This window comes from Gossypium raimondii, chromosome 13 (assembly GCF_025698545.1).
Source record: "Gossypium raimondii isolate GPD5lz chromosome 13, ASM2569854v1, whole genome shotgun sequence".
NCBI classification, from domain to species: domain Eukaryota; kingdom Viridiplantae; phylum Streptophyta; class Magnoliopsida; order Malvales; family Malvaceae; genus Gossypium; species Gossypium raimondii.
The window spans coordinates 43,712,763-43,722,607 of NC_068577.1; the positions used below are offsets into that span (position 1 = coordinate 43,712,763).

The window sequence follows — 9,845 nt, forward strand, 5'->3', positions numbered from 1 at the left end:
ATCAAATATCACTTTGTGAAAGAAGTGGAACAAGCCAAGTAACCTTGGTACATTACAGTTCAAAAGATCAATTGACTGATATTTTAACAAAAGCACTTGGAAAGATGATGTTTGAAAAGCTGCGTTATGATATTGGAGTTCGAAGCATGGAGGCTAAAGAGGAGTGTTGTGAAATTACCATCCATTCGAATTGCGGATTGCGAGCTCACCAAAATTGCAAGCTCACCAAAAAATGTGAGCTCACCAAACTTGAGAGCTCACCTGCAAGCTCTTCATTCTACAAGTTACCAACTTGCACTGAAACAATATCTTTTTGATTAGACATTAGCAGTTGATTAGACTGAAACCAACTAATGAAAAAGAAAGTTATATGAATCTAGTTACTAGATTAAACCAAATTGTAATTATTTTATTATTATTTTTAGATTATTTAAGCCTTCTTATTCCTGTAAACATTGCAATTAGTTTTTAATGAAACAATAGTTAAAAAGCTGATTCTTGTTCAAAATTTTTTATTCTATTTGCTTCTGTTTCAAATTTTCCTTCATCAAATATCCAACATGGTTGGCCAACACATGAATGTTGGAAAATATATTTCTTTTAATACATTTAAAAAACTGGTTAAATTTTCTTAATGGTGCTAGGTTGCCATATTGCTTCTTATTGAGATCACACCAAAGAGTATAGCTGTTCACAATCCCGCAGAAGTTGCTCGATTTGTGGTAAGCTTTTTCTGATATTCACCCACATCTGGGTATTTAATTCCGCTATGAGCCAGATGTGTGGTAAATAGCACTAGCTTTTTCTCTTATATTTCATTCTATATGCTTCATGGCTCTCATGGTACTTTGGGAAAGTAAGTGGTTGCAATATTTCTAGGTCAGGCCAGTGACATGGCTTTCTGTAATACTATATCCAATTGGAGGATTTGTCACATATCTATCTATGGAAATGCTCAAAATTCTTGGTTTAAAAGGAAAAAAGTGAAGAAAACAAATACTTGCTTTTAATCTATCTGCAATTGCTAAATCATCATAATGTTTCATTTTTGTTTCTTTCCAATGGTTTGTCAACATATGCCAACATTGTTTTATATGCTTTTGGAATGCCTTCTGCATTTTCTCTTTTTCCTTAGTGAACTTTATGTTACTGAAGATGAATTGAAGCTAATGTTGCGAGGGACAGAGTTGAATGGAGCAATAGAGGAGGAGGAACAGGTAACCCATATACATCACTCATTTCATAAGTATTTATGCTTAAATCTTATTGAGTATTTGGTTGACACATATATTGTATTTGTAATAGATATTTTTCTATTACCTTCTTTTCTATAACCTTAGACCAGTAGGTCTTCATATGCACCCAAATAAAATTTCCTTTGCTTCCCCTTCTATATGTTTTGCTCAGATGAAAATTTTAGTGCAACAAACATTATTAACTCGTTGGCTCCTTGATAAACACAATAGATCTAAAGATATCTTATTTGTTGTTATAATAGTCTTTATGGAAAACTTTTTTCACCATGGATATGTCAATCTATGACGATTGATTCTAAGTTATCTACAATGAGTTCAAGCTCTCAATGTTCATATTACCTCCCCACCTCCCCCCAAAAAAATTGTTCATCTTTCTTTGTTTTTTATTCCAGTGCTCTTATATATTGGAATCCTTCACAGGATATGATTGAAAATTTCTTAGAGACAAAAGATACCCATGTTAGAGAGGTGATGACACCTCTTATTGATGTTGTTGTAATTGATGCAAGCTCAACTCTTGTTGAGTTCCACAATTTATGGTTAACTCAGGAATATTCAAGGTAGATAGTCTACATGAACTTTCTCCTAAGTTCTTTTTAATTTAAAATAACTTGTTAAAAGATTTTTGACATTTTTGCAAGGTGCCCATTTTTGAGCAGCGTGTTGATAATATAGTTGGCATTGCATATGGTATGGATCTACTAAACTATGTTGCCAAGGTAAGAGAATTTCTACTCTCTTTTTTCCAATTTTATCATCATAAATTTTTAGCTTATGAAGTATGCAACAATATCATTGTGCACAACATTATAACTTGTTTGATTTTGAAGGGTGAACTGCTAGAAAGTACTACTGTAGGATATATGGCTCACAAACCTGCATACTTTGTGCATGGTAATTTTTAAGCTTAGTTTCTTCAGTTAATTCTATGCTTTAAGTTAAAATGCAGCTGGATTTTACATGTATTCCTTGGCATCTATTCAGCCAAATGGTATCTATCACTTCTGTTTATTATCATTCATTAACATGTTTTTGTCTACATGTCATTATAGATTATATTCTGAGAACCTATTACAAAAAGAATTATACAATTTATTTTACAGATTCAATGTCAGGCTGGAATTTTCTTAGAGAGTTTAGCATTAGGAAGGTTCATATGACTGTTGTTCTTAATAAGTATGGTGGAATTGTTGGAGTATGTGCTATAATTTAAATCATGAATTGGTTTTGGTTTTTAGATTTGTATTCTTGAATGAGTCTTATTGTCTAGATGTTGAAGAACTTCAAAGTAAGATGGATTTTTGTTAAAACTATTAAAGTTGGCAAACTTGTGGCATAAGGAGCAGCCAATGAAGAAATCATGCAGTTAGAGCCAGAGCCAAACAGATGCAGTTGAAGGCAATGCAGCTGTTGATTTTTTTTTTTGTTCATTTTGTAACCTTAGTTTGATGTCTGATGTAATTTGATGGTGATTGAACTGTTAACTCAGCTTTCTTTATGTGTCCAAGCTTGGTTTACTAGGTTTCAATGTATAGTGGTAGTAGGTATTGATTAGATGACCATATACTGATTTTGACAAGTTGAATGCTTGGTTTATGTATTGCCATTATGCCATTATTTCCATTTTTAGAATGAATTCCATTAGATTTCTTTAGATGTTGAGGTGGTCAACTTAGATGTTGAACCTGCACCACTTAGAGCCAATCCAACTGTGGCTCAAATCAGGCAGCATGCTAATAAAATGACCAAGAGGCACAAGGTCATTTCTTGCATTCAAAACTGTGTGTTAGATGTGATCTTTACAAGAATCATGGCCTGTGAGACACCAAAGCAGGCCTGGGAAAAATTAAAAGAGAAGTTCCAAAGAACTGAGAGAACAAGGCAGCAACAGCTATTGAATTTGAGAAGGGATTTCGAGAACTTGAAGTTGAAGGAGGAAGAAATAGCCAAGCAGTATTCAGATAGGATTATGGTTGTGATAAATAACATAAGGCTTCTTAAAAAGCATTTCAATGAAGCAAGAATAGTGGAGAAGGTGATCTCAACCTTACTTGAGAGGTATGAGGCAAAAATATCTTCCCTCGAAAACTCAAGGGACTTGACCAACATCTCATTGACAGAGCTGATCAATACTCTTTATGCACAAGAGCAAAGAAGAGTCGGCAGGCTAGAGAAGCACCAAGAAGGTGCCTTCCAAGCAAAAACTAAACCTGCATCGAGCAGTTCTACCTACAAAGGCAAAAAAAATTGGAGAGACGAGCCTAAGTCAGATGCTGCAAGAAAAAGGGATCAACCCTGCAAGCATTGCAAAAGGTCCGGTCATTCAGAAGCCAATTGTTGGTTTAGACTAGATGTGTAGTGTCAATACTACAAAAAGATGGGTCATGTTGAAAAGGTTTGCAAAAGCAAAGGCAGACCAAGACAGAACCAACCAAAACAGCCAAAGGCTAAAGCTCGAGTAGCAGAAGAAGGAAGTGACCATGAAGAGCAAGTTTTTACAGTTTCATACTCAACTACTAAAGAAAAGGCCACAAAGGGATGGCTCATAAACAGTGGTTGCACCAACCATATGACACCAGATGCTGCCATCTTCAAGCCAATTGATAGAAGTTTCAAAACAAAGGTGAAAGTAGGTAATGACCACTTCATCAAGGCAGAATGTAAAGGGGATGTGATGATAAGCACCCCCACACGTAACAAGCTTGTTTCAAATGTGTTGTTGGTTCCTGAGATTGACAGAAATCTGCTCAGCATGGCTTAACTGCTAGAGAAAGGATATTTTGTTGTGTTTAAAGGCAATGAGTGCCAAATTAGTGATTCAAGTAGATCTAGGCTCATGTCCGTCACTATGGCTAATAAAAGCTTTGTTGTTGACTGGAAAAATGACTCAAACTCAGCCTACATAGCCTCATTAGATGAATCCAAGCTTTGGTACCAAAGGTTTGGTCATGCCAACTAAAGATAGATAGACCAGCTAACCAAAGAAGATCTGGTTGAGAACTTCATCAAATCAGTTGAAAATGAGGAGGTTTGTGAGGTATGTCAGCTAGGAAAGAAGGCCAGGCTGCCATTTCCTTCAAACAAGGCCTGGAGAGCCACAAAAAGGCTGCAGCTTGTACACACTGATGTGTGTGGCCCCATGAAGACTCAGTCATCGAATGGCAGCAGATATTTCATTCTGTTTATTGATGATCACTGAAGATTTTGCTAGATTTACTTTTTGAAGTATAAACCAGAGGTGGCCTTAGTGTTTTGGAAGTTCAAGGCTACTGCAGAGACTGAAACAGGCTGCAAGCTCAAGACCCTAAGGTCTGATAATGGAATTGAGTACACCTCAACTCAGTTTTAAGCCTTTTGTGATGAAGCAGGCATCAAACACCAGCTCACCAATACCTATACTCCTCAACAGAATAGTGTTAGTGAAAGTGAAAGAAAGAATAGAAGCTTGATGGATATGGCCAGGTGTTTGATGTTTGAGAAGAATTTGCCCAAAACATTGTGAGCTAAGGCAGTTAACACTGTTGTGTATATCCAAAACAGACTCCCAACCAAGGCATTGGCTCACAAAACTCTATTTGAGGCCTGGTTTGGGTTCAAACCATCACTGGCTCACTTGAGGATCTTTAGTTGTATATGCTATGCACATGTTCCAGTTGTGAACAGGACAAATTGGCAAAAAGGGCTCAACCTGGCATTTTGGTAAGCTACAGCACAATCAAAAAGGGTATAGGATCTTGGATCCTTCAGCAAACAAGGTGGTTGTGAGTAGAGTTGTGGTATTTGATGAGATGCCAAGCTAGAACTAGGGAAGAAAGAGCCAGAGGTAGTTTCTAAAGACCTTGTAGCAAATCAGACTGAATCTTATTAGAATGGTCCTGAAATGGACATTGATGATGAACCAGTCAGGGGCACTAGACCATTGGATGAGATTTATAAAAGAGCTCAAGTAGCCATAGTGGAACCAATCTTCTTTGAAGAGGCTGAAGCTCAACAAGGCTGGAAACAGGCAATGGCTGATGAAATCAGTATGATTGAGAAGAATCAGAATTGGGAACTAGTTGAAAGACCAGCCAACAAGAAGACCATTAGAGTGAAATGGGTCTATAGAGCCAAACATAATGCTGATGGAAGTTTCAACAAGTTGAAAGCAAGGTTAGTTGTGAAGCGGTTTAGCTAAAATTATGGCATAGACTATCTAGAGACCTTTATACCAGTGCCCAGGCTTGACACCATCAGGCTGCTAATTGCCTTAGCAGCACAAATGTAGTAGAAAATTCACCAACTCGATGTGAAGTCAGCCTTCCTCAATGAATTTCATGAAGAAGATATCTATGTTGAACAACGTCAAGGTTTCAAAGTGGTTGGTAAGGAAGACATGGTTTACAGATTGAAGAAAGCCTTGTATGGCTTGAAACAGGCACCAAGGGCCTGGTATAGCAGGATTGATAGCTACTTGGTCAGTTTGGGATTTGAAAGGAGCACTAGTGAGCCAACATTGTATGTTAAGAAGGAAGGAGAGCAAACTTAGCTCATTGTATGTTAAGAAGGGCCTTGTATGTTGATGAACTGTTGGTGACAGGAGGAGACCAAGCAATACTGATTGATTTCAAAGCCAAAATGCAACAGATGTTTGAGATGTCTGATCTAGAAAGGATGACTTATCTTCTTGGTATGGAGGTGACACAAACACAGGATGGAATATTCTTAAGTCAGAAAGCCTTTGCCTCCAAAATTTAGACCAAATTCTCTATGCAAAACAGTAAGGCAACAAGCACTCCAGTTGTCATGGGAGAAAAACTATCAACCCAAGGCAATTTTGAGTAGATTAGTGAAACAGTTTATAGGAGCTTAGTTGGTTGTTTGCTATACTTGACTGCCACTAGGCCAGACGTTATGTTTGCTGTAAGTTTACTCTCAAGGTTAATGCACTGTTGCAATTAGAAGCATTTTCAAGCTGCAAAAAGGGTGCTCAGGTATATAATGGGTACCCTGAGTTATGGAATGATGTATAGCAAAGCTGAAAGCTTGAAATTGGTTGGCTATACTAATAGTGACTGGGCTGGTTCGATGGATGACATGAAGAGCACCTCAGGGAATGTTTTCACCCTTGGATCAACTATATTTTGCTGGAGTTCAAAAAAGCAAAATCTTGTTGCTCGGTCAACTGCTGATGCAGTATATGTAGTAGTTGCTGAAGTTGTGAACCAAGGTGTTTGGCTAAGAAAAATCTTGGCTGATTTGAATCTACACCAAAGGGAAGCAACAGAAATAATGTGTGACAATCAATCTGCTGTTGCAATTGCAAAGAATTAGGTTTTCCATGGAAGGGCAAATCACTTCAACATCAAGCTTCATGTTGTCAGAGAAATGGAGCAAGCACAGGAAGTGAAACTGGTTCATTGCAGTTCAAAAAAGCAGTTGGTTGACATTTTGACAAAAGCCCTTAGTGTGTCAAGATTCATGGAATTGAGAATGCAAATGGGAGTTTGCAACATGCTAGCCAATGAGGAGTGTTGAAGTTGGCAAGCATGTGGCACAAGGAGTAGCCAAGGAAGAAATCATGTAGCTGTTGATTTTTTTTTTTTTCATTTTGTAACCTTAGTTTGATGTTTGATGTAATTTGATGGTGATTGAACTGTTAACTTAGCTTTGTTTATGTGTACAAGCTTGGTTTACCAAGTTTCAATGTATTAGTGATAGTAGGTACTGATTAGTTGACCATATACTGATTTTGACAAGCTGAATGCTTGGTTTCTGTATTGGCATTATGCCATTATTCATTTTTTAGAATGAATTCCATCAGATTTCCTTTTATATACTCTCCATTTTTCTTTATTTTTGTTTTTAATTTTGTTCTTGAATTCTGTTTGCTTCTTTTGCAAGTCTCGAGCCTTGTTGCTCAAGACTCAACCAAACTTGCTTGCACATTGTTCATAACACCAACAAAAACTGTGGTTTGCACATATTCATGTTTTATATAGAAGTGTTGACATAGCGTAGCTAATAATATTCTGCTCTATTCCCACTTAAACTAGAATCAAATAATTTGTATGGCATAATTTAAACTTATTTTGTATACAGTATTAATATGAAACTGAACACAAACATGTTTACCTGCAATTGAATTGAATGAGTTGTCAAATGTTCCAAAGTCCCTTTAACTCTTGTTAGAAAATCAGGTGAGATTGGAATCTGCAATATGCTTAAATCTAGCAAACTCCAACAGAAACAAATATGCATTTATACCTCCCTCCCTCTTGCACCATCATTCGATTATGCACTGTATATTAATTTATATCTTCTTTTCTATTTTGGAGCAGATAGTCACCTTGGAAGATGTGGTTGAGGAGATTGTTGGTGAAATATTCGATGAAAATGATTCTAAAGTAGGGCTTGCTACATCTTTTCCCAACTTTGCATTGATTATGTTAGCATTGCATTCAGAAAGATTTGGTGGTGGAATGAGGATCAAATAATACTTATATCAACCATGCTATTAATACATATGTGGACTTCATTTTCAAGTTTATATGATTTTACATTTTTCCTGCTATGACAGGAGGAGATCCAGAAGAAAACTGGCTATATTGTAATGCGAGCAGATGGGGTCTTTGATGTTGATGCTAATACTTCTATTTATCAACTTTCTGAAGATCTAAATATCAAATTTCCAGAAGTAAGCTACTTCTATTACATATTATTTATATAAATCCTCATGCATAAGCTTTCATTCTACCTGCAGATGTTTGCTAGAATAGTTTAAATGTTCATAAATATGCATTTCAATGTTAAAATCGTGATTTTCCATTCATATGGAATATCTGTATTAGAGGAAAAGGAACTACAAGTTGGACCTCCCATCAGAGTATGAAGAACTGGATCCACAAATATAAAGTGTATGCTTGTCAAATAAATATATTTCGTTTTTGCTGTTTTTTAGGAACATCAGTATGAGAAAGTGTCAGGTTTTGTCTGTGAGGCCTTTGGATATATACCAAGGACAGGTGAGAGTATTAAGGTAGTCCTTGAAAAGGAGGACGAAGAAGATGATGAGGATTCTGAAGCTGGATCTGATCATCATGATTCCAAGGAAAGGCATCAAATTTATAAACTCGAGGTACGATATTCTTTTGCCACATGCATTTGTATTGCATAACATTGCTTTTGAATATTGTTCCTCAAAAAGAGTTAGTTGCATACATACAAAATGAATGCAGTTAGAACTAATGCGTTCTGGATTACGAATAATCAGAATCTCTAAAACAAGTAAACGAAATGTAAAAAACATTTTGCCATTGGAATTATGATGAACTTTATTCATTACGATATTTTCCTTATAAATCAGTTTCTTTTTACCTTAATGGCAAACGAATCTTCCTTCTTTTGAGACGAATCATTCAAATTTCGATATTCTTCTGAGATATTGTGGGACTGATTGTTGTACTCAATCACAATGAAAGCAAACAAGAATGCTCACCTTCAAGAAAATGGTCATAGAATATATGTTACAGAGTTCAGTAAAGCTATTATGAAGGAAACACTGATGAGCACTTGCCATGGCATCTCTTCTTCATGCTGGATGTAGACTAAAGCTTCTTTTTTTTTACTTAAATACATCTTCTCTGTCAAGTTTTGTATTGATTCAAAATGTTTATAAGGCCAAAACTTAATCAACTGTATTACTAACACTTTAATGTGGGCAATTTGTGTTTGGTGCAGATATTGGCAGGAAATGCCCGAAAAGTAAGTGCCGTTAGATTTGAATGTATAAACAATGAGGAATTTCTATTAGATACCATGGAGGTAACTCCAAAGGTTCCAAAAATCATGAAGAGGAAACGAAGCAATGATGAAGACTCAAATAATGGTAACAATGGTGAAGAAGATGCATTTGGAAAGAGGCAAGAGGATGACCTCTCAGATCACTACATAACTGCTGATCATAATGAGAATAAAGAAAGTCCTTATGGACAGTAGTTATATATATTACACTATTTCTTTTTATCTCATTCCCCCCCCCCCCCCACCTCCGGAAGGCTGCCCTTTTTCCCTTACCATTTTCTTACAGGTCCATAAGAAGATGTAAAGACTCCAAAAACTGGAGAACGAAACAAAAATATGAGAATAGACTAACATTGTACAGTTGTTCACAGATGAAGTGATGTGTCAACATCTGAGTCATTAAAGGTAGATGTATGCAAGACCATATCTCTCTGCTGTAAGTTCGACAATATCGGAGTCTCAAGAACCTGACGTCGAATTTGCATGCTAGATTCACGGTGTACAGATCCTTGGAGAGGTGGTCTAGGCTGAAGGATCAATTCGGAATGGAAAAACAATTGAGATGCTACATTCGGTGTGCCTTGATTGATCCTCTCCGCTTCAGATAGCAACCGTAAAACCTCTCTTTCCTGCCTCAATTCCTTAGCTCTCTGCAACCGTCGGAACCTCTCTTGCAAGAGAGCAATGGAAGAATGAACAGCTGGTTCACTCTGCCTTCCCATCCGAAATTAAACTAGAGCCTATCAATGGTACTGAGGAGAATGCTCATAAGGTGATCTGAGGTTGCTTTATTCTTATATATATAGG

The 9,845-nt window shown here is 36.6% G+C and overlaps 1 pseudogene; it reads left to right on the forward strand.

Moving 5' to 3' along the window:
* The window catches only part of LOC105784089 (putative DUF21 domain-containing protein At3g13070, chloroplastic), a 32,712-nt pseudogene extending 23,294 nt beyond the window's left edge, over positions 1-9,418 (forward strand).
* Positions 9,419-9,845: the final 427 nt, after the last annotated feature.